Consider the following 25989-nt stretch of genomic DNA (forward strand, 5'->3'; position numbering starts at 1 on the left):
CATTGGGGGTATGGGGAGTTCATTGGGGGGTATTGGGAGTTCATTGTGGGATATGGAGAGTTTGGGTGTGTTGGGGGAGAGGGGTTAGGGGGGAGGGTGTGTGAGTGGTGGAGGGGTTGGCACTTTTCTGTAGTTTTCATTAATACACCCGTTGTGTGCAAAAAAAAAAATTGATGCCTGGACATTGTTCATTTCGTGTGTAATCATTTTATTCATGACAGTGCACAGTGCCCAACTCCCTACATACCCTGTGTGCATGTCCATATGGACCCAGTGCTCAGTGTAGCACCGACACATATCCAGCAACGTCCCTGTGTGTCAGAAGTATTCGTCAGTCAGTGATTGGCGTACAGCACGGGCATCTTGTGCATCACGTACTGGCAGGGGTGCTACTTCTCCACCATCATCCTCATCATCCTCCCCCGGTGCATGCATGTCAATGTCAGGTGGCAGTGGTACATTTCTCCGGATGCACATGTTGTGCAGCATGACACACACCATGGTGATCTTCGCCACCTTCTGAGGCCCATAAAGGAGTGCTCCACCAGACCTGCTTAGGCAGTGGAACCGCGCCTTCAACGGGCCAAAGGTCTGCTCAGTCACGACACGGGTATGGGTTTGAACCCGATTGTACTCCTCTTCGTGCCTGTTCCGCGGGTTCCGCACAGGGGTAAGTAGCCACAGTTTCAAGGGATAGCCTCCATCACCTGCATGGGATCACAAAGAGGTCTTTGTGAGTCATTCTGTGCTGCCACCTTTAGGATTCACGCCATGGCCGCAGCTATTTGGTGTTGACATGCACATGTCCCGGTACGTAGGTACACAGATTGAGTGGATGCATTGTGTACTGCAATATGGTCTGCTAGTGTGGATTACGTTGTACAGATGATGCAGGGTGTACACTTGCATGCTGGTGCGGATGTATTGTGGATGCGGAACAATGTCTTGCCTCCCATTATTGCAGTGTATGCTACTCTGTGCCTAATCACACTAGCGACACTGGCACAGTTGTTATCATGTTTAGTCAAGCATCTCTTGACATACCTATGGTGGCCTGGTTGTGCGTCTTGCATGTTGTCATTGATGTACGGCATTGAACTAATGTGTGGCATTGATGTGTCATGTTCGGGTTGGGAGGTTCAGTTCAGACGTTTTTTTGCTCTGAGTGCATTGTCCACTCACCGGCCATTCCCACCGAGGTGGAGTATGCATTCCTCCCCCATTCCCACCCAGGTGGAGTGTGCATTCCACCCCATTCCCGCCCATGTGGAGTATGCATCCCCCCATTCCTACCCAGGTGGAGTATGCATTCCACACCTCACCACCCCGATGCACTGCCATGCCCCAGGCAGGCAACTTACCAAGCAGCCAGGCACATCGTCCAGCATGTCGCTCCATGTGACGGGGCAGCGTGGAGTTACGCAGCACCATGGCATCATGTGTCGATCCGGGATATCGAGCTCAACAATGTGTGATGATCTTGCTGGAGTCACATACCTTCTGCACATTGATGGAGTGGTATTGCTTGCGATTGCGGTACACCGCCTCTATTTTATGAGGGACTACCAATTCTACATGGGTGCAGTCGAGGGCACCAACGTAAATTGGCATGACTGCCAGTGCATGGAAGCCTACTTTGGTGTCGGCAAGCTCCTGGGCAGTCTGTGGTAGCAATATGTGGGTGCTAGCGTGCTTCAAGAGGGCTTCCAGCACTTGGGTCAGCATGCGTGAAAAGAGTAGTTGTGATATACCATGCAGCTGGCCCACTGTCTGCTGGTAGGTGCCTGTGGCCAGGAAGTGGAGCAGAGACACCACCTTTAGTATCGGGGGGATGACAGTGCGTATTTCAATGAGGCTGATGATGTCGTCATATATCATGACCACAATGGTGGTGATGGTGTCCCGGTCCAACCGGTACAGGGTGTGGATTTGCTCAGGGGTTAGATTGAATGGACTGGGTCTGATGCGCGGATTGGTTACCCCCCCAAACCCCCCTTTTTAAAATAAAAAAAAATTCCCTTACACCCACAACCATATATTTAATTTTGTAACCCCCCCAAAAAAAAAAAAAATAACGAGTTTTTTTCGAAATAAAAATGGCGATGAAAAAACATGCGATGAAAAATACCACAGTGAAATGCGTGTATACCAAATGAAGAGATATGCAGATGATCGGAGAAGGATCTGGAAATCGAATATACAAATAGGTGACTCCGTACTAGTATGCCAACCTCAGCTGTATAAGGATGTGTATGCATTTGTTCCCAGTTCATTGATTGTGACAGCAGTTCAAGGACCCATGTGTCGGCGGAAGGTTCTGGTCGTTCCATCAACAAAAATTCATCGTTCTTCACGAAGAGCCAACTGATATAGTCAGCTCCCAAGTGAGTTGATCTGACTATATGGATGCTGACGTAGATACTGATGACAGTTTTAGTAGTAGACATACCGAAGTGGCTATGTCTCGGAGTCCATCGAAGAGAGTGATCAGGAAACCACTAAGGTGGATTGAAGAAATTGAATAGTGTGATATGTAGTGATTTATGTAAGGGGGAGATGTAGTGTACCATGCCTATGTCTGGGCTATCTGTCCCACGTCTATGTATACCAGCCCTGGGTCTTGGCATGGGGCTCACGTGACAGCAAGGGGTGTGGCGAGTCAGTTGAGTGTTGAGAAGGGAATAAAAGACGTACATTTTAGTCCCCAGCTCCTGTCGGTGTCATTATTGCTGTTGACACATTTAATGGAGTACGTTTCCCATACACATAACAAGAGCCATGCTAAATGTGGTGAGAAGGGAATTTACAGATTCCTTACACAAAGCGGGAGAGGCTAGGGATGGGAGAATGTATGCATGACTGGCGAGGTGGCAAGTAGGAGTGCTTCAGTTATGATTGCACCCTTTTAGGATTTTTTTTAAGTCCAAACATTTTGAATACTGGTGTCAAATACTTCCATAGATTGCAGTGTGTTTACAAATGTGACTTCCAGTAAACATACGAATTCCAGTTGGGGAGCCCCAAAAGTAGTTTTAAACATACTGCTGCTTTTTATTTTCTTTGAACGTCTCCTGGTGTCAGTCCTACTCCCGGTGGCCAGATTTTTACCATTTTTTTATAAATAATGTTTTTATTTTCCATAACAGGTGAAAGCAGCTAAACATAATTCACATTGCAAGTGAACATTGTTTATTATGTATTGTATATTATTATTGTGCATATTTTTGTATATTACCATGTCTATTACTGAAAATATTACTGTATTTCGCATCATTGTCAACCATGTTGTTCCACAAGTAAAGTGCTCAGATACCCCCGGGTTCGGTGCGCTATATAAGCAAATAAAACAAACAAAAGCAAGACAAAATAGCTCGAGCAGTTAACCAAAGAATAAGATGACTAAGCATTTTGCAGCAGTCCTGTGTGATCATCAACCGCAGCAACATCTGGCTTTCTCCACCTGCCCATTAAAGTCTCTTACCCCCACCTCTCTTCTCCCATTTGCCCCAAATCTTTATAAACTTGGTCGACACCCTCTTGCATTGTACATCCGCTGTTCCAGGGTCACTCACATGTCCATCTCTGCAGCCCAACTGACCATCCGTGGGCATTCCTGTGCACGCCACAGCACCGCAATAACTTTGTTAATTAGATGAAGGATAACCCCCAAAAAGACCCTCTCATGCTTGGTGAACTCCTCCTCTCCCCAAACCCCACGTAAGACACATTTTGTGTCTCTGGGGACCTCCACTTTCATTACCCTTGTCAATTTATGTATGCACTTCCCCCACAATATTTGAATTTTCAGGCATTCCCATAAGCCATGAAAGAACGTACATCTCTGCCCCCCACATCATAAACAGCAGTCTTTCCCCACACATCCCCACTCATGTAGCTTTACACAGGAACAGTAGACCCTATGCTGGATCTTATACTGTATAAGGCGGACCTTGGTGGATATACCTATTTCCCGGGGGAACATCAGCACCTCCACCCACTCCTCTGGTTCCATGGGGCCTAGGTCCCCCTCCCATTTTTGAGTGAGACGGAACAATTCCTGAGTACCTAAAGCCAAAATCACTTGACATAACGTAGACATGACTTTCATCTCACCCGCCCTGCAAACAGGTTTGCCTCCAATGGGAGTTTTGTGGGACTTCACTCAGCACAGGGAACTGGGCTCTCATTGCATGCGATAGCTGCATATTTCTTAAGCATTCCACCCCACCCATAACACATCGTTCCTGCACAGATTCAAAAGAAACAAGGCAGCCCCTCTGTACCACGTCTGACAGATGCATGATTCCATTACCCTCGCAGCACCTAAAGTGACCCATCTTGCAGAGTTCAGGGAAATGAGAGTTGCCCCACAGTGGTTGGCTCAGAGTCAGTCTACCTCTCCAGCCAATGTGCCCGTGCACCTCAACCCACACCTGTTGTATATATTTCATCATGAGCGGGAGACACATTCCATCCTCCCATCCCCTCTACAGAACCTGCATCGGGGCCCTTCCCCCATCCATCCCTGCTCTACTGCAATGTGAGGCAGCGGAGGGCTCCCATACAGCCAGTCGTTCACGACTGCCAACTGGGCCCGCCAGTAATATTGCCGTAGACATGGCAGCCAATCCCCCCTCCCAGACCGAACGCTGAAGAGTTAGAGCAATATGGACTTGTCTACCCCCATAACAGTTCTCATAGAACCTGATCTATTCCCTCAAACACCTGCATAGAGACCTGGAGTTTGGGCACTCTGCAACACGTAGAGAAACTTGGGCAAGGCTATCATCTTGAAGAGGGCCGCTTTGCCCATCAAGTTCAACGGGAGGGCTTGCCAGTGCACCACATCGAACTTGAATTCATCAATTATTGGGCGTAAGTTAAGGTCGAGAAACACCGGAAGATGTTCTCCCAAATGAATTCCTTGGTAGCGGAAGCTAGCCGTAGATATCTGGTATGGGCAGTCCTGTGGGAGCATCGCAACCCCCCCCCCCCATTGTATGGGGAAGAGGACGGACTTCTGCCAGTTGACACTAAGGCAGCTGGTGCCTTGAAACTCGCTTAGTATCTTTGTCACCTCGGGGCAGGATACTGATGGGTCGCCCATGTATATCAGAACATCACCCGTTCCTCACCTCTCCAGGGCCACCTGAAACCCACCCAGTCCGTGCTTTTCCTAAGCCTGCTAGCCAGCGGCTCCACTGCCAGGGTAAAAAGCAAAGGGGAGAGGGGACAGCCCTGTCTCGTGCCTCGCCACAGGGGAAAAACCCTCAAGCAGACCCGATTGACACGCACTTCTGCCACAGGTGACTCATACAGTAGTTGCACCCAGCTCAGGAAGCTCCCGCCAAACCCCATAACTTCCATAGTTCCCCACAGCGAGTCCCAGTGTACTGAATCAAACGCCTTTTCAAAGTCCACAGACAATAGTGCTAGTGGCCAAGGGATTGTATTGGCCTTGCCTAGTGCCAGCTGCACCCTTCGCAGATTCATACGAGTAGACTTGGTTACCATAAACCCACACTGGTCCGGGTGTACCAGGGACTCCATCACCTGTAGCAGACGGTTCGCCAAAACCCTTGCCAGAATTTTAGCTTCTCCATTAATTAGCAAGATTGGTCTTTAAGAGGCACAACAGTCCGGTGGCTTGCCCGGCTTGGGAATGACCACTATTCATGCTTTCCGCGAATCATCAGGTAATATACCCTGCCTTCTGCTCTGCAGAAACATTCGATTGAGAGGCCCAAACACCTCCCCACTTAACTTTTTCCAGACTTCCACTGGGAAGCCATTTGGGCCTGCAGCCTTCCCAGATTGTAATTGTGAGATTGCTACAGCTATTTCCTTCTTTGAGATATCTGCCTCCACTCCCACTACGACTTTGCGGGCGGTTGCCGTCCTGCCTGCCGGGGTCAGACCTGGCGGCCGGAACAGCACCGCTTGCAGAGTTTCACGGAAGCACCGGCAAACTCATAATGAGGCCCACTGTTTCTTTTTGAAGTCATAGGGCTTCCCCACCCCATGAGATGGAGGCCTCCAGCCTAGGGTCTTCCATTGCATGGGGCGGTGGGGTCCATCGGACTTCAAAAATAAAGTTTCTTTTTGTAGTCACTGTGCCTTCATAAAGACATTATTTCTGTTACAGAAATATTTTCTTTATTAATGCAAAGTGAAATCAAAAAGAACAAAATGTAATAATTTAAACATCCCAGGACATGTGCTGGTGGGCCCCCCGCACCGCAGGGGCTGCAGGGGCCCCCATCACGCCAGTAGAATAGGGTTCATTGTACATATTGCGAGCAACTGCCCTGTACCATGGTTGCTGGCACAGTTACACACTGCCCTGCGGATATCACCACCAGCAAAGCCCACCCTCTGGTCTGCTGGGTGGAGCTAAACATATTTGCTTGGGGGGTGGGGGGGTGCACCATGTAGATTCAGCCTGCCCACGGCTTCCTCAGGTGTTGTGCACTTTTTTAGCCATTGCAGGCCCTGTTGGGGCAGATAAAACATCACTGAAAAGAAAACCAGCTAAAAACTCTTCTCCCTCATGTTATTGCTTCGGTGAGCATCAGTGGGTCTTCTCGAGACCTGTCAGGGTGTCAAAGGGTGCCCCTACGGCTCTAGCCCATCACAGGCAGGGACGGTGTAAGGGCCGTTCAACCTTTTCAAATGAAGGGGCCTCGAGGCTCAGGGGGGGCCTCAGCCCTCTGGGGCCAGTCAGCAGTCGTGTAACACAGCAATATATTCCTTTCTCCAATATTGTTCTTGGGCTTAAAATGTGTATTTTTCTGTGCTTGCATTACAAGCTGCGTTTCCTGGAGCCCTTCTGGCCATGACTTCCCACGAAATATACGGAAGTGTTATCACCTGATTGCCTTCTAACAATGGTTCCTCCACATCAGTCACTTGCTGACAAAGAAGGGTTTATAGCTCTTCAGTGGGAATTTAGTGTTTAAGATCCGTGCTCACTGGCCATCTCATGATAATTAGCGGCTATTTACCTTATCTTTTTCGCCACTGTAATGTATGTCTATTTTTCATTCATAGATTATTTATAAGGCACAGTATACATCAAAACTGTGTTTCCAGGTGTCACAAGTTAAAAAGGGGGTGGGAGAGTGGGAACAGTGGAGATAAAAAAGCAATAATAGTCCTACTAGGCCATGTGACATTCTGATCGTGCAAGTGCAGTAACAAGAAGTGCAGGGGGAGGGGGCAGAGTGGGGGATAGGTGACATTCAGGGGAGGGGGCATAAGCAGGGGGTAATAAGTAATAAGGAAGAAAGGGCCCAGGGGCTAGGGGCCATGCAAGTGCTTGGGGGTTCCTAGGGGGCAAGTGGCAGGGGATGCAAGGGGCTAGGTGCAAGGACCGGGTGTGGATCAGAATCAGGATGGATGCCCAACCCACCAGGCTAGTTCGGGAAGGGGGCCCGGAAGGGCAGTGCTGATTTGGGGTGTGCTGGTATAGACCAGTTAAGGAGGGCCTGGTGTCCTGTAAGACTCATAAGGGAGCAGCCTGCCAGATGCAGCAGCAGATGGGGTATTAGCAGGGGGGGGCGAGAAAGAAGGAAGTAGAAAATAGCAGGGTCTTGAGCAGCTTCTGTAACTTAAGGAAGTCTGGCTCATGTCTGAGAGGTGCAGGGAGGCCATACCAGAGGGAGGCCCCTGCCAAAAAGTGTAACGCTCACCTGGTATCCACGGGGACGTCACTCAGCCTGTTCTGACCTCTTACGAACTCGAACGCTTCCCTGGAGGCTACTCGACTGGAGACTGGGCCTGAAACACAGGATTGGTATAGTTTAACTCCCTATTGTCTCTGTGTGCTTGAACACCTTCTTCCCCAGGGTCCAACCCTTCCCTTTGATCCACAGCTCACCTTGTTTTCTTGGATAGTGTGCTCTCCGTCCTGCTTTCAGTGCAGGGGCGCGTTGATTGATGCAGGCTAGTTGCTGCCTAGTTACTTCACTGGCAAGAGTCCGACAGGTAAGTATAATGAGTCTTTTGAACAGTTCTCTAACTTCGTTCCTTTCCTTCCTTAGATGATGGCCGGCGTCCGGGGGTGGTGGCGTGCTGCTGAGATGAGTAGCGCTGAAGGTGAGTGAGAGCGCGATGCGCGATGCACCCCTTTCGTATTTGTATTGAACTGAGTTCTTTTTCTGTGTCTTTTATGTGCCGCGACGTTTTCAGCATGGATGCCGGTTATGAAGAACAAATGCAGTGAGTAAGCCCACTATGCGGCGCCTCTAGATGTTTCCACGCTAACCTGGAGTGTCTTTTCCCTCTTGCAGATGGACGAAAAGTTCGGAGACAGAGTTCCCCCAGAGCGGCTGGGATTCAGATAAGCGTTTGAAACTCGTACAGTCTTTAAAAATAAGCAAAGATTTGCAGAATGCTTATTAATGCCTTTTTTCTGTTCTTTTCCCTTTTCCTTAGGAAGCGGCGTGCCGGGATGGGAATGACACCGCCGGAGATGCCCGCAGAACAGAAGGAGCGATGAATGATGGGCAGAAGTGATGCAAGGTAAGGCTGTTCCTAACGGTGTTCTTGTTCTTGCAGGAACTGAGCGCAGAAGAAAGATGCAGGCCTACTGGAGACCGATCCGAACACGGTGAGTGTCACGCTGCAGGTGCAGAAAACGCAAAGCATGTTCCTCAGCCTGGGCGTGGCTTAAATAGTCTCTGGGTATCCCAAGTGTCTCTGGGCTGAACCACACCCAAAAAACTAGACTGCACATGCAGTTCTGGGAACCGAAATATGTGGGGGCATCCATCTTGTCCCCATCAATGCACTACAAGTCCAATCCCCAATGTTATCCTATGGGAGTGAGTGAGTCTGGTGCCACAAGCGCCACCAAGTCTGACTCCAAGTGGGTCTTTGGAGGGATGGAGAGGCCCTTGAGGGCCATATAGGTGATTGTGGCCTGGCTCCAGCCTGACATCTTGGAGGGCTGGGGACATGAGGGGCAGGAATCATGACAGCACTCCCCCCAAGGCCCCTCTCAAGGTGGCTCTTCTGTCTGGTCCTAGTTTGGTTGGATGGTTTTAATGAAATCGTCTAAGCAAGCGAGGTCCATGGATGTACTCACAAGGCTCCCATGTCCTGTCTTGTGGAGCATACCCCTTCCAGTCTACTAAGTAGTATAAATTGGATTTGGCATACTTTGAATCTAGGGTGTCCTTGACTTTGAATTGTGGCTCCCCGGCGACTACTACTGGCTGCGGTGGCATTGCTACCCGGGTCCCAGGTTGAACAGGTTTAAGGAGAGACACGTGGAACACAGGATGAATCTGCATGTTTGACGGCAAAGCTTGTCTGACCGCTACAGGATTTATCACGGAGGTGATGGTGAATGGACCTAGGTATCTTGGACGGAAAGTTCAGGTTCCCTTAATTGACACGTGCTTAGACGCAAGCCAGACTTTGTCTCCCACTTGGTAGTTGGGGGCCTTTGCTCGGTGTTGATCAGCAAACTTCTTTTGGCGATTCTTAGCTTGAAGTAGGTGTTCAGCTGCCCTTTTAAAGGTTTGAGAAATGGTTGTGTGCAGGGTTGTAGGAACGTCCAACTCAGAAGTACGTGGGTGCCTGCCATACATGGTATAAAAGGGTGTCTGCCCAGTGCTGGTGTGTAGGGAATTATTATAAGCATATTCAGCTATCCATAATAGGTCGAACCAGCTTCCTTCAGCTTGGTGTAACATGCAACGCAGATACTGCTCGAGCGTCTGATTTGTCCTCTCAGTTTGACCATCGTCTTGGGGATGGTGACTGGTGGATACCCGGATGTCGATCTGGGCCATAGAGCAGCATTTTCTCCAGAAGTTAGATACGAATTGAGTACCTCGGTCTGAGACCAAAACTGAATGGGAAACCCATGGAGCTGTACGATGCCTTCAAGAAATACCTTTGCCAGAGTGGAAGCATTTGGGAGCCCCTTAAGAGGATTGAAATGTGCCATTTTTGAAAATAGGTCCACGACCGCAAGAATAGTGTTAAACCCTTGACTGGGTGGTAAGTCAGTAATAAAATTGAGGGACAACGTGTGCCAGGGTGCTGGTGGGATTTACAATGGTGGTAATAGCCCAGCCAGTTTCTGCTTGGATGACTTGTTTTGAGCACACACTCCACAAGATAGGATGAATTGGATAATGTCTTTACGCCACGTGGGTCACCAATAATTTCATTTTACCTTGGCTAGGGTTTTAGCAATTCCGGGGTGGCCCTCGATCAAGGAATCATGATAACCGGACATGACTTGTTCTCGTAGTTCTTGGTTTGGTAAGAATAAACGATTCCTGAAGTAGGGCAACTGATCTTTTATCATGTAATGTTCTCCTTGTGCACTCCACGCTTGTAATTGCTCCGGACTCATCAGGTTTTGGATTTCTTCATGTAATTCTTTCTGAGTTATGGTTGCTGTGATTCCCAGGAGCTTGTCACTCGGGATGATTGCTATTGGGTCAGGAGTCTGATAACCTTGCTCTTCCACCCCCATACGGGAAAGGGCGTCGGCCTTCCCGTTTTTCACCCTCGGTCGAAATGTAATCACGTAGTCATATTCAGCAAAAAAAAAAAAAAAAGTGCCCAACGTAGTTGTCGTGAGGATTGGGCCTTTGCCGTTTTTAGGTACTGGAGGTTCCGGTGGTCAGTTATTACGGTGATTGTGTGTCTTGCGCCCAAAAGGTAGTGCCGCCATGCCTTAAAGGCTGACTTAATGGGCAGGAGTTCTTTGTCTGTGATAGCGTAATTGGGTTCGGGGGGTGTGAATTTACACGACCAGAAGGCAACAGGGTGTAACTGGCCCGTTTCGGTGTCCTTTTGTGAGAGGACGGCTCCCATAGCCATGCTTGAGGTGTTCGTTTCCACCAGGTATGGGAGATCAGGGCGAGGGTGGTGTAAGATTGGGGCAGATGTGAATCTTGCTTTGACATCCTGGAAAGCCTCCTCGGCTTCTGTTGTCCACTGGAACTTTTTGTTGCTTTTCCTTAGTAATGACGTGATGGGATGCACGATTTGCGAAAATCCTGGGATGAACCGGCGGTAGAAGTTTGCAAAACCCAGCATACTTTGAACCCTCTTGAATGAATTTGGGGATGGCCAGTTCAGGATAGCATCTACCTTGTGTACATCCATTCGGATTCTATTCGGGCTGAGAATAAAGCCCAGGAATTCCACCTCGGAGACGTGGAATTAGCACTTTTCAAGCTTGGCATAGAGCTGCTGTTGACAGTGTTTCTCCAATACGGATCGGACGTGTTTAACGTGGTCCTGCTTTGATGCGGAATATTCTACGATATCGTCGATGTACACTAGAGCACAGACATCAATCAATTCCCGTAGGACATCGTTCATGAAGTATTGAAATGCAGCAGGCGCGTTGCAAAGGCCAAAGGGCATTACTTGATATTCGTACATGCTGTATTTGGTGCGAAAAGCGGTTTTCCATTCGTCCCCCTGTTTTACGCGAACAAGGTGATATGCCCCTCTCAGGTCTAGTTTTGTGTAGATTTGGGCATCTTTGACTTGATCAAGCAATTCAGGGATTAGTGGCAGGTGGTAGCGTTTTTTTACGGTAATGTGGTTCAGTGCGCGATAGTCGATGCATGTTCTCAAGTCCCCCTCCTTTTTCGGTACGAAGAATAGAGGACTGGCTGCTGGAGACTTCGAGGGACGGATGAACCCGTTGGCCAGGTAATGGTCAAGATAGGCCTTCAGGTGCTGGTTTTCTGGTTCCGTGTGTGCGTAAATTCGCCCACAAGGGATTTGTGCGCCGGGTATCAGGTCGATTTGGCAATCGTATGGTCTATGCGGTGGCACAGTATTAGCCTGTTCTTTCTGAAAGACATCTTGAAAGTCCTGGTATTCACTTGGTAGGGTGCCGATTGCCACAGTCGCAAGCATGGAGGTTCTGGTGTCTATTGGTTGTTTCTCTTGGCGATAACATGTGTGGGCGCAAGTCTCGGGAAAGGCCAATTCTTTTGCTCGCCAATCGATTCGAGGATTGTGAGATACCAACCATGGCATTCCCAAAATCAACCGGAACTGTGGTGCCTTAATGAGGTCGCAAACAATAGATTCTTGGTGTCCATCCTGGCACAGAACGGTTAAAGCTGCAGTGCATTGGGATACTGGACCAGAAGCTATTTCCGTGCGGTCGACAGTGGTAACAGTGTCAGTGGTTGATTTAGGGCGTAATGGAAGCCCCATCTTTTCCGCAAGATCCTGGTCGATGTAGTTCCCAATGGGCTCCACTGTCTATGTACGCTCTTACTGCGTGCATCCGAGATGGTTGTTGGTGATTGATCAAGACTACAGATAGTGCAAAATGGGAGGTCTGTTGTTCACTTTCTTCGCTCGACAAGTAGACCACTACACTTGCCGGGCTGGGGAGTTTTCCGATTCCTTGATGGTATCTTCCTTGTCCCCTACCGTCCTCCTCGGTGGCTTCACAGGGCACTCTTTAAGGAAATGACCTGACCTTCCACAGTACAGACATAACTGCTTCTGTCTCCTTTTATTCCTTTCCGCTTTAGTCAAGGGGGAATCTGACCCCCCCGATTTGCATTGGTTCTAACTGAATCTTCCATTGTTTGGGCAGTATTGTCCTTTGAACGCACATACATAGGGCAAGGGCCCGGTCTGGTTCGATCTGCTCTTCGGTCCTGCAACCTATGATCCTGTTGAACAACAAGGCCAATGAATTCTGAGCAGTCTTTCGGGGGGTTCACTACTTGTGCGAGAACATCCTTGAGCTCCCCCCGCAATCCCCAATGAAATAACATGGTTCTCATCTCCACTGGCCATTCTGCTTCAACTACGAGTCTATTGAACGTGGCTATGTATGTTAATAGGTCTTGATTCCCTTGGCGTAGGGACAGAAGTTCGTTGTCTAATGCCTGCCCATGAGTACAACGGGTGAACAGCTTTTCCATCTCCTGCTGAAAGCCTCTGAAGTCATGCAGCAAAGGATCGTCTTGGGCCACAAAGGGTACAGACTAGTCCGCGGCACTACCACTCAGGTAGGATAGCACAAAAGCAACCCGTGATTGGTTATTCGGAAAGGCCCTGGCCTGAAAAGGAAGTGCAGGCGGCACTGGTTTATGAACGTTGAAAACCTCTTGGGATCCCCCGTAAATCGTTTGGGCGGGGCCAAGGGAACTGCCCCAGGAAGGGTTATCTGAATGGGATTGGCTGATGGTGCTGGCATCGAGGGCACACTTCCCGGCAATGGTGCATGCCCTGCTTGTGACTGGAGAAGTTGCCGGCTTAAATCATCAGTGCGTTCTTTGACTACTATCAGCTCTCTCCTTAGGGTGTTGGTCTCCTGCCTGGCTGCATGTACTTCGGAATATAGCTGTCCCAACATGTGGGCTAACTGGTCGGTTTCTGATGTTTCCATGACACCCAGGTGGATTGTGATGTGAGGCTTTGCGTTCTGTAACGCTCACATGGTATTCACGGGGACGTCACTCAGCCTGTTCTGACCTCTTACGACCTCGAACCCTTCCCTGGAGGCTACTCGACTGGAGACTGGGCCTGAAACACAGGACAGGATTTGTAGAGTTTAACTCCCTATTGTCTCTGTGTGCTTGAACCCCTTCTTCTCCGGGGTCCAACCCTTGCCTTTGATCCACAGCTCATCTTGTTTTCTTGGATAGTGTGCTCTCTGTCCTGCTTTCAGGGCAGGGGCGCGTTGATTGATGCGGCTTGTTGCTGCCTAGTTACTTCACTGGCAGGAGTCTGACAGGTAAGTATAATGAGTCTTTTGAACAGTTCTCTAACTTTGTTCCTTTCCTTCCTTAGATGATGGCCGGCGTCCGGGCATGGCGGTGTGCTGCTGAGATGAGTAGCGCTGAAGGTGAGTGAGAGCGCTCTGCGCGATGCACCCCTTTCGTATTTGTATTGAACTGAGTTCTTTTTCTGTGTCTTTTAGGTGCCGCAACGTTTTCAGCGTGGATGCCGGTTATGAAGAACAAATGCAGTGAGTAAGCGCGGTATGCGGCGCCTCTAGATGTTTCCACGCTAACCTGGAGTGTCTTTTCCCTCTTGCAGATGGATGAAAAGTTCCGGAGACAGAGTTCCCCTAGAGCGTCTGGGATTCAGGTAAGCGTTTGAAGCTCGTACAGTCTTTAAAAATAAGCAAAGATTTTTGCAGAATGCTTACTAATGCCTTTTTTCTGTTCTTTTCCCTTTTCCTTAGGAAGCGGCGTGCCGGGATGGGAATGACACCGCCGAAGATGCCCGCAGAACAGAAGGAGCGATGAATGATGGGCAGAAGTGCCGCAAGGTAAGGCTATCCTAACGGTGTTCTTGTTCTTGCAGGAGCTGAGCGCAGAAGAAAGATGCAGGCCTACTGGAGACCGATCCGAACACAGTGAGTGTCACGCTGCAGGTGCAGAAAACGCAAAGCATGTTTCTCAGCCTGGGTGTGGCTTAAATAGTCTCTGGATATCCCAGGTGACTCTGGGCTGAACCACACCCAAAAGACTAGACTTCACATGCAGTTCTGGGAACCAAAATATGTGGGGGCATACATCTTGTCCCCATCAATGCACTACAAGTCCAATCCCCAATGTTATCCTATGGGAGTGAGTGAGTCTGGTGCCACAAGCGCCAAGTCTGACTCCAAGTGGGTCTTTGGAGGGATGGACAGCCCCCTGAGGGCCATGAAGGTGATCGTGGCCTGGCTTCAGCCTGACATCTTGGAGGGCCGGGGACATGAGGGCAGAAATCATGACAATAATAGAGATCTACCCCCACTCTCTGCTTGGAAAAACATCTGATCGGCATAGAGTTGGAGCTAGAGGACTGAAGGGATCTAGCAGGGAGGCATTTAAGGAGAGAGAGTTGGATGTAGCGGTGTCCAAGGCCCCAGAAAGCCTTGTGGGGGATGCAGATGGTCTTGAATTCCTAGCAGCCGCCACGAGCCAGTGGAAAAACGGTAGGGTGGGAGAGATGCGGTCCCTGGGCTTGAGGCCAAGGATAAGTCTTGCAGTCCTTTTCTGGATTAGTTGAAAGAGGCGAAGAAAGGAAAGAGGCAGATTGAGGAAGAGACTGTTGCAGTAGTCCAGCCTAGAGAGAACCAGAGACATTGAGTTTCTGGGGGAAGGTAAGGGATGGGAGAATATCTCTGAGGAGGTGAAGCTGAAAGTGGGCCTTCTTGTTAAGGTCCATGATGTGAGGGGAGAAGGAGAGAGAGGAGTCAAAGATGACAGCAATGTTTTTAGTCTCACACAATGGTGAGGAGACCCAAGGAAGGCATCTAGAGAGTGGGAGGTAAGCAGGGAACAGGGGTCCCAATAAGAAGGATCTCGGTCTTACTGGCATTAAGACAGAGATCATTAGCCATGTACCATGCCCAAATGGAAGAGGAGGCAGTGGAGGGAAGCTTGAAGGAGAGATTTGTGTCATCAGCATTACACTGAAAATGAGGAGAGAAGGAGGAGATCAAATGGGCCAGATGGGCAAGGTAGATGTTGAAGAGCCACAGTCATAGGATGGAGCCCTGAGGGACACTTCAGGTAGAGAATGAGCTGAAGGAGAGGAAAGTGCCCAGTTGCACCTGGGAAGGTCGATTAGATAGGAAGGAAGTTAACCAATCCAGTGCCCGATTTGTGATACCAAGGGAATCACGAAGCTGCTTTATAAGGATGGCATGAATGACCTTGTCAAAGGCAGAGGACAAATCAAGGTGGATGAGGACAGAAGGAGAGTTGAAATCAACGTTTGAGAGCAGGTCTTCACGGGTGTTCAGGAGAGCAGTTTCCGTGCCTCTGGATACTCTAAATCCAGACTGGTGGTCTTGAAGACAACCAACAGATGTGTGTGGCAGGTCCGTTGGAGATGACCAACTTCTCCAAGAGTTTGCCCAGGAAAGGGGTAGTGGAGATAGGGCTGTAGTTAGCTGTGCAGGAGGGATCGGCAGATGTCTTTTTTAGGTGAGCGTGCACAAGGGAGTGCTAGAGGGATAGTGGTAAGGAGCCAGTGGCAAAGCCGTGGTTGCAGAAATCAGCCAGGGCAGGTGTGAGAGAGGAAATGTTATCCTTGATTGTTCTGGAGGAGCAGGGGAGCACCGGTTTGGAGGAGACTTTCATAGAGCGGACAGATTTAGAGACCTCATCCGGCGCTATGGGCGAGAAGGAGGAGAGTATAGGAGAGGGAGAGAGAGGGGAGCCAAGGGAGGCCTGAAAGCAGGTGGGGGAGTAGAGTGGGAGTAGAGGAGAGTGAGGACAGGATGTCCTGGGTTTTGGTTGTGAAATGGGAGGACAGTGCAGTGCCTGGGATGGAAGCAGAGAAGTGGACACTGCAGTAGAATTGGCAAGTTCATTACAGATTTTGAAAAGTTCAACCGTATTGTTGGTGGACCCAGAGATGCGAGTTTGGATATGGGCCCTCTTCTTGGAGCAGATGGATAGGCAGCATTGCCTTTGGAGCTGGCGACAGGTCAGTTTGTCAGTAGATGGGCTTGAAGCCTGTCATTTCCATTCAGCAACTTTGCACTTTGAGCTTCAGAGATACTAGGTTGGAATCATACAAGCTGTTGCGCTTGGAGGCAGGCTTCATGCAGATTCTGATGCCAGGGGCAAGGATGTCAAGGGTGTTGGAGATGGAGAGGTGAAGGTTAGAGAAGGCTGTGTCAGTGGGAGAGTCAATAGCAGAGGTGGGAGGGGGATGAAAGTGGTGGCAAAAGCAGCGACTGACACTCGCTTCATCGGTCAAATGACTGAGAAGGAGACTGGCAGTGCGGGCAGAGTCTTAGCCATGGAGCCCTAGAGTTTCAGGTGCGAGGTGGGGAGAGAATGGTCAGACCAGAAGAGAGGTGTAGTGAGAGGGTTAGAGATGGGGATGTCTGCTGAGATGATCGCATCCAAAGTGTGTCTGGCTGAGGGGGTCGGACCAGAGGGAAGAATGGTGAGGGAATGAGAGACACAGAGGTTGCGGAAGAGTATGGTGGCAGTATCAGAAGAGCCAAGATGAAAGTTGAAGTCTCTGAGGAGGAGAAGCATGGAGGTAGACCTCGGGAGCGAAGATGTGAGGTTGTCCCATTCAGAAAGGAAGAGGGAGTCTGGGTCAGGGGGCCTGTAGATGGTAGTGAGAGTAAGCCTGCAGACGAGGCATTCAAAGGAAGAATAGGATTGAGGGGGTATGATAGTAGCAGGGACCCATTCAGGGAAGATCAGGGCCACTGTGCCACCAGACAGGCTGGGCCTGGACTTGGAGCGGATCTTGTAGCCCTCAGAAAGAAGAGTGTCAAGAGCAGTGACAGAGCTGGTATTGAACCACGTCTCAGTGAGGGCGAGAATGTCAAGGTCAAAGTCATCAAGAAGGAGACAGATGTCAGAAGAGTGTTTAATGGCAGAACGAGCATTGAGAGTAGCTAAGTGAAGCTGGTTGCCACCTTTGAAGGTTTTCCGAGGATGGGTACAGGGATGTGGTACACCCGTCAGTGGTGACGAGAGGGCCAGGGGGTGGTAGAAGGAGGAATGGCAGGGGAAGGAAGGAAGTTATGAGAGCCGGAAGACGCCTATCAAGAAGGAGGAGTTTGGGCTGAGAGCTCTGGGACATGACAGTCGCATTCTAATAGACATTAATGATACAGCTAGAGGATGAGAAGTGAGCCAAGAGAACTTCCCATCTGGTTCCACGAATAATGGGTGAAGAAGAGAAAGGGAAGAGGACTGAGGCCATATGGGGAGTCCATCAGTCCAGAGAGGGATCGACAAAGTGGATGTCAGTGGTAGTCTACCTGGAAGAAGCCTTAACGTAGGTGTCACTGATAGGCAGGCCTGGGTTGGAGACCAGGAGATCTTTCTTGAACTTTTTCCTTCCAGGCTTCGAAAGAAAGGTAGGATAGGTGATAGGGTAGCAGTTTGAGGAAATAGGGGGGAAGGAGAGCACCATTGAGGGCAGGGATAGAGAGATGGGAGGGGAGGCAGAGGGGGATAGAGAGACAGAGAAACTGCACAATGCACGAAGAACTCACCAGCCGGCTTAGCAGCAAGACAGGCGCAGACGAATCAGGTGCACAATGACACACAGGACATGCACCCCAGGGAGTCCTCAGACTATTTTCCTTCTAAGTAGGGGCCCCCCAACCATCATGTTGAAATGGCCCTGCACACATCTTGAGCCGGGCCTGATCACAGGTGATGGTGCCTCAGAATGGGCGAGGGCAATACATGGCTTCCTCCTTTCGCCCAGCATGTCGTTGCTCTCCAGCGCTCCATTTTTGTGACGGGTATACATGAAACTGCTAACCAGCAAACAAGCTATATTGCCTAAACAAGAAGTGTTTTTTCTGCAATATGGACCATTCTGTGTCTGTGTTTCGGGTCATTTAGTGTTCATTGTAAAGTGCCCCAACACTTTCACACAGTGTTAAAACAGAATAATACAATTAGAAACTGCATTGGGTAAGGATCTCATTACTAAGCATGTGTCAGCCTAGACCAAGCTTGTAGGCAGAGACGGGCGACCGCCGGGGTGCCACGCCCCCCCGAGGGCACCATTAGCCCCGGCCATGCCAGTTTGGGGGGGTCTTTCAAGGGCTCCCCTGAGCTGGCGTAGTGGGAGAAGGCGCAGCCGGCGGCCTTTTGCTATTAAATGCGCCTGCCGCCGCAGGCGCATTTAATAACAAAAGGGCACCATTACCTCCCCCACCACCCCAGCTCGGGGGAGTCTTTCAAGCGCTCCCCCGAGCTGGCATAATGGGGGAAGGCGAGGCAGGCAGCCTTTTGCTATTAAATGAGCCCGTGGGTGCATTTAATAACAAAAGGGCCCCATTAGCCCCCTCCGCCACACCAGCTTCGGAGAGTCTTTCAAAGGCTCCCCCAAGCTGGCGTATTGGTGGAAGGTGCGGCAGACTCCCCTTTGTTATTAAATGCACCCGCGGCGGCAGAGCGCATTTAATATCAATAGAGAACTGATGCGCCCTATTTTTTATTTTTTATTATTTGTTTAATCAAAATAGATTTTTACAAAAGTTGAACAGATTCCACGTTCGTACAGTTAGCCCTTATTGTTGTCTCTGTTTATTTAAGCTGGAGGCTATTGTCTTGTTGCCCGTTCTTGCATCATGAAGCATCAACTGAGCTACTAAATACTGGGCTCAACGTGATGTATTGCAAAATTTTGAATGTGGACATTAACCAAGAATTTCTGTTACCCGCTATCAGTCTTGACCACCAAATCTCTTCTTCACTCAGATGGTCGTTTGTGACAAAATGTTGCATGTACCGCGATCTTATCTTGCTTGTAACTGCACGGTCTCTTTCTCTTCCTTTAGATTACAAAATCGACAACTGTTTGTTGGAGAGAGGCCTCCAATGGCCCGGATCCCATTAGTCTCCAAGAGATTAAGTTGCGCTCTTAAAAGAAGGTTCAGCGCGACACTACTAGGAAATCTCTTGATTATTTTTTGTACTTTGTTGACTTTCCTCGTATTTATAGGGAGGTGAGATGTTAGCTTGTTGGTTGCAGATGTCTCTAAGGTTTTTATCCAGTCAAGATATTTGAGTTTCTTCATGATTTTCACCGGGTTCTTGATCAGTTCCTCCTCATCACTCTCAATTGAGGTTAATAGAGCCTTGTTGTCATTGCCCCATTTAGTGAGCGTTTTGCTTCCAGATGTTTATAGCTCGTTGTTAATCATGCTGTATATGAGAGGAGGTTGTGGTATCTGACATTTCCTATACAGCATCAAAGAGTTACTGTTTACTGTGTTTTGCAGAGATGATAAACTTAATTCACGTTCAATTGATGCTACTGGCGTAGACTTTGGGATCAACAAGACCAATCTCCAGAAGTAGGCCTCAATTTTAGGCCATAGCACCCCAGGTATACTGGACATTGCATCTGCCCCGTAGGTCACCATGGGGATGACCTTCCTTTTATAAAAGTAGATCACTGGGAGCGCCGAGAAGCGGCCACATTTCTGGTCAATTATTTTGCCTTAAGCCATCAGCTTTCTCATTTTTTCGCGCAGAACATGTTGCATTGCCATGTGTTGTTTAGAACTATCCAGGGTAACACCTAGAAAGCTTTTCACTTTTTCAATGGGCTCTCCTTCCAAGTACCAAGACAGTTTTTCTAATTTCTTGCTGGAGGATTCTATTGTCATGATTTTATTTTTAGCTTTGTTGATTTCCAAGATGTTTTCCAGCATGTATTGTTATAGACTGTTCAGTTGGCGTTGTAGGCCAATCGGGGTATAATCCAACAGGATTAAGTCGTCTGCGTACATTAAACGGCTAACTTTCATTTGGCCTAGTTTTGATGGGAAGGATCTCACTGAAGATTCACTCTCCTTCAGGTCTCCGAAATAGGCCAGGAAAAGAGCCGGGGCTAGGGGCCAGCCCTGATTGACTCCCCTAGATGTTGGTATCACGGTCGAGAGTAACCCTTGAGGGTTTAATCGGACTCGCATAGTCATAGAGGGGTATAAAGAATCGATGGGTTGTAATATGTCTTCCAGACAATTCCAGGCTCTAAGTTTTGACCACAGTCGTGCTCTGTTTACACGGTCAAAATCCTGTGTTAAGTCAATAAAGGCGGCAAATATACAAGGCCCCCCTTCCATCACTTTGCTCTTTAGCGTGCTCAGCACAAGAATGTTTGCAGTTGTTCCGATGTTTCTTTTGAATCCTGACTGCAGATTGTAGTTGCAAGGTGCGGTGCTGACCCATGTTTGTAGTTTTTCCAATAAGAGGGAACCCGAAAACGTTCCCTATCGGGTCCAACAAAGCAATTGGTCAATAGTTTGTTTGGTCGCTGATGTTACCTTTCTTGTAAATGCAGACAACTATTGCCGTTGTCCAAGAAGCCCGGATAGATTGTGTATCAGAACATCTTCGAAGAACTTTACTGATGAATGTTGCCCATTCTTCTGGATGAGATTTTAAATCTAAGTTGGTGATGACATCCGGACTGGGGGCCCTCAAGTTTTTTAATTTATTTAACAAGCTAATAATGGCCACCTTATCATCCAATTTACCCAAAGGCGTTATGACTGGAGTAAGAGTTGTTACCGTTTGGTCAGCTGAGAGCTGAAATACAGATGAAAAATGATCGACCCATGCCGATTCGCCGATGCTATTTAACATAACATTTTCAACAGAGGAGGTTGTGGTTCTTAAAAGGTTCCAAAATTCTTTAGGATTTCTTCCTGTTAAGGCTCGTAGCATCTTTTCTGTGTCCTGTTGGTATAAATGGAGACAGTGGTGACGAACCAAGGGTTTATATTTTCTTGTAACTACTAAAAGTGCTGCTTTGGCCTAAAGGGGTTCAAGTCTTAAAGCCAACCTCTTGTTTCTCTGATACTCACGTCTTTTCATCACCAAATCTCTATCACATGTATGCCGATTAGGGTTCAAAGTTTGTTGTTTGTTGATCCTAATCTTCTTGTGTGGCTCGAGAAGCGGCTGATAGTCGACCATTTTTGAGCTTCTAGAACTATCCCAGTTGCTGTATTTAATCGTCAGATCTTTTATCGCATGAGAAAAAAGTTTTAGTCTGGTGCCTTGGTTGTTTACTTCAATTTGGGTCGTCATTCTTAAGGTAGTAAAGTTGGGTATTCTCCACGTGGTTGATAGGAGATTGTGATCACTTGCCTGTGTTTTGATGACTTCAAACGAGATTGTTACTTGCAGTAACAGTCTTGTCACAAAAATGTGGTCAATAGTTGTCCCATTCCCGTCTCGTTCCCATGTTGGTAGCCGGTTGTGCATTTTGAAAGCCATATTCAGGCTATAGAAGTCTCTGGAGTTCATTAGGTTCATCCAAAGGGTTCCTCGTCTGCCCGTGGCGGTTGTGGTGTCAGTGCATTTTTGGATGTTGGCAAGTTGCGTTTAAGTCCCCACATATGAGGAAGTGGGCTGTCAGATGCTCTGCCATGGGCGAGTCAATCGTTGACTTGATCATAGACAAGTACTGAGAAGAGCCGACTGTTGCCAGATTCCAGTACGTGTTTAAGATTATAATCGGTGGGGACAGGTAAGTACTCTGAAACAACAGAAGATGCAGCTGGCTCAGGAAAAAGAATCAGGATAACAACGTCCTATTACAGATGATAAATCATTTGGAAATCGAGATAGAAAAGGGACATTCAGGTTCTCAGGAACTGACCGGAATTAGAGAAGAAAGGAACAAGATTGTAGAGCGAATGAGGCAAATAGAAGCGAAACGATTAGAGGCAGCAAAATGTAGGGATGAACAAGAGAAACAGATTAGTCTCCTCAAGGAAAAGCACCTTGAATATGCACGCACCTTAAAAGGCTCACAGAGGGTTTTTGGAAGCTTGCCCAGGTTAGTAGTACGCCTACAGGGAGGAGTTGGTGATGAGAAGATCTTTCATCGTAAATCCACAGCCATGTCTACAGGCCGTCAAGAGGCCTGAAGGAGGGCGCCCAAGTTGCCCTTTTGTTGCTGGAGAATAGGCGATTTCATAGCCATCTAAAATCAGCTTTTGTATCAGCCATGTCTCTTGCAGACACAGTATGTCATAGGATTCCAAGTCGACATCTCCTGGGGTCGAAAGATGGTGATGGCCTCTGGTGTTCCATGAGCAAAGCTTCAACTGATCTCTATGATGGCTGGATGAAGAGGCTTTGTGAAACTTATACTCAGTCTTCTGGAGTGGCTATTTCTTTTGTTGCGATGCTAGGGCCTTCAGGGGCCAAGACCACAGACCATGCAGAGAGATAGTTTTTTCACAAGGCTGTGAAGGCTCTTTTTCCAATGATATTTCTTGTGCAATTGTCACGATCCTACTCGCCTGCCACCCAGCACTGCTACATGCGCCTCTGCCTTTCTTTCCTTGTTTTACCACTGCAGTTTTGGACTAATCTAATTGCATTTTCCATTCTGGTTTTTGGGTTAAACCAGCAGATGCATTCTGGGACATGTATGCTGTCTAAAAGGCAGGTGGCTGGAGGAGGCATATTAAATATATTTGTTTGCAGCAAGCTACTAAGAGCTGCAGAGGGCCTGATTGCATTCACCTGTTCCAAGCTACTGCAGGCTAGGCTGCAGAGAGCTGGAGAGCACTTGATTAGAAACCACTGCTGCAGGCTACTGAAGCCAGGGCTGGACTTAATTGAACATAGCTGCCAGAGTCTGCAATCAGCTCCACCCTGCTGGCCTGCTGGCTGGGAGGGCCTTTATAAGCTCACGTTGAACAGAAGCAGTTGTCAGTCAACTGCTTCCACTGGGAGTTCATGCTGGTGCTCCTGTTACCAGTTTTTGACCTTTCCTGGAAATCCTCTTTTGGCCTTTGATTCCTGTTGCTGTTGATGCTTGCAGCTCCCTCTCCAATCTGCTGCAGTCTTCTGCCCTGCTCCTCTGGGCTCCCACCTGGCGGCTCTGCCGCACTACGCTGCCTTCTGCCCTGCTCCTCTGGGCTCCCTCCTGGAAGCTCTGCCACACTCCGCTGCCTTCTGCCCTGCTCCTCTGGGCTCCCGCCTGACGGCTCTGCCGCACTCCGCTGCCTTCTGCCCTGCTCCTCTGGGCTCCTGCCTGACGGCTCTGCCGCACTCCGGTGCTTTCCGCCCTGCTCCTCTGGGCTCCCCCCTGGCGGCTCTGCCACACTCTTCTGCCTTACACCCTGCTCCTCTGGGCTCCCACCTGTACCTTCTGCCCTGCTCCTCTGGGCTCCCACCTGACGGTTCTGACGCACTCCTCTGCCGTCTGCCCTGTTCCTCTGGGCTCCTTGCCTTGCTTCCTGTCTGTTCCAACTTCTGATATCCTATCCTGTCCTGTACGATGGTTATTTCTTTCAACACTGTTTTCTACTTGTATACATCTTGGTCCACTGTGGTGTCTCCACTTGAATCCGTTTTACAGTGTGACCCTGGGTTGATCTCCATTGAGATCAGATAAGGGAAGAATTCTGATGCCTTCACCTAGTCCGATGAAGTCGTACCTGCCTCAGTATATGGTCTTTCAGTTTTCCCTTGCGCTGAGTACAACAGTTTCCTCGGCACGCCTAAGTCATGACGTTTCTGTATGACTGTTGTTAAGAGTAATCTGCTGATACCTATCCCAAGGGCTTTCCTTAATCCCTGGAGACCCCTTATCATATTCCAGTAACCCTTATTTCTGATCAATCCAAGTTGCCCAGCGTACTTGCTTGTCTTTGCCTTTTCTCTGTCTCTTTGTTTACAGCCTGCTCCTGCAGTTCCTGTGAATACCTGTTTCAACTAACAGCTTGGTATGTACCTTTAATATGTTATATTCTAGCATTGTCTCCGGAATCTCCCTTAATCTACTTGCATACACTGAGAGATAGCATCTGCCCTGCTGTACTCCCCGCCTAGACTTGTTACAGTATTAGGTCTTGTTGTTCTACTGACATTGGTTTCGGGAGGATTTGCAGTAGGGTGGAACTTAACTTTGCTGGTCTCCTCAAGTGTTATTTTTGGTGAACCATATAAATAGGTCTTTGGTGTCCGAGGCTGCCGGTTCTGTGTAAATCGAGTTTTAGGCATGTTCTTGCCACAATGAGAGGTAGAAGTGTTACAAGAAAGAGACTCTTTTCTCGATTTGACGGAGGTTGTTTGTTTAGTGTTATTCTGAGAGTCGTCTTTGTAGGGTATAGAACTTTTCGAGGAGGCCCTCTGCCGCCTCGAGCTCCCGTCTTGTCTCTGTGGTGCCGTTCCCCGGGTATCTAGTTCTATTAGATCATAGTCCATGCGCAACAGTTCATTAGCTTCATCTCTTAGTAAATTTCTCACCATTGTAGATGTGATATGTAAGGTGGTACTGGCTTTATGGTGTCTGTGGCTAGGTTTGACTAGTTTTAGGTCATCCGATTAGATCACTCGCAAGTGAGGAATATGATGGAACAATATTAAAACCAATCTCCGATTTAGAATGACCTCGTCGTGGTTCCCTGTCATCTGCTCCAATTTGAATTTGGCTATAGGGTTAGCCTTTTTAGTAGAAGACTTGTTGTAAATAGCAGTTCTTGATCTATAATGTAGCTTTGCACTCATCCTTTCAGGGTGAGTTGTTCTCTCAAGATCTTGTCTAGAGTTACATGTTTTTGTGTTTCTCTTGTATTTTGAGCTTACTCTCGAGTGCTTGTGTTCACGCTGTTCCTTAATAGGGCTTCTGCTCCTCTTATCCTGACGTGATGCCGCAGGCAAGTTAATTTTTTTTCGGTTTTATCATCTTTTGCGTCAGAGACGGACTCTAGGGGGCACTAGTTCATTTTGCCTATTATATTTTTACACCTTTCTTTCAACGTAAAAAAAAAGGTGGCAATGTTTCTTCTGTGTTGGTTTGAACCTCGTTTTGGGTTTTAGCTGAAGGCTGGGAGTTCTCTGTTCGAGAATTTGCTCCATTTGACATCTTAAACACCAGCGGCCCCGTGAGCTCTTCATTTAGATGCTGGCTGATGTTCATCAGTGTTTCATGCTCCAGGAAGTCTTCCACCGATATTGGGGTTTTTCTTGATTTGCCTTGCTTGCATTTAGCGATTTAGTTTAGTGTTAGTTAGTGGCCTTTATGTGGTGGAAAGAGTCCCGGATGACGTGACAATACCTGGCGCTGGGTGTTGATTTGTTGCAGGTAGATTCATTTTTGGACGAGCTCCCTGGTTGAAGTGTGGCCTGGGGTTCACATCCACTTCTTTGTTCCCTCAAAGATTTGATTTTCCAAAAATAGAAAATGGCTCTTCAGAGATGTCCTTGGGGGTGCCGAAGTGGGTCGTCTCTACTTCCCTTTTCTTCGCAGTGATTTGATCTCCATTGTTCGTTGTCAAAATCCTTTGTAAATCAGAGTTTGATGTTTGTGCCCCTAACATTTTGGCTGGTTTCGGGGCACCCTGAAAGTCTTGATGGGTCTTGGTTAGATCAATCAAGGTTACTGTTTGAGTACTTATTTCTTTGAAGAATGTTGCACAGGTTGAATTTACATGTTATGCGCTTGGACCTATTGATGTAGCAAGCGTTCCATGCATCAAGCTGTCTATTGAAATGGGTTGGTTCTTCG

The sequence above is a fragment of the Ambystoma mexicanum genome, chromosome 11 (genome assembly GCF_040938575.1).
Source record: "Ambystoma mexicanum isolate Mex_15411 chromosome 11, UKY_AmexF1_1, whole genome shotgun sequence".
In the NCBI taxonomy this organism is placed as follows: Eukaryota; Metazoa; Chordata; class Amphibia; order Caudata; family Ambystomatidae; genus Ambystoma; species Ambystoma mexicanum.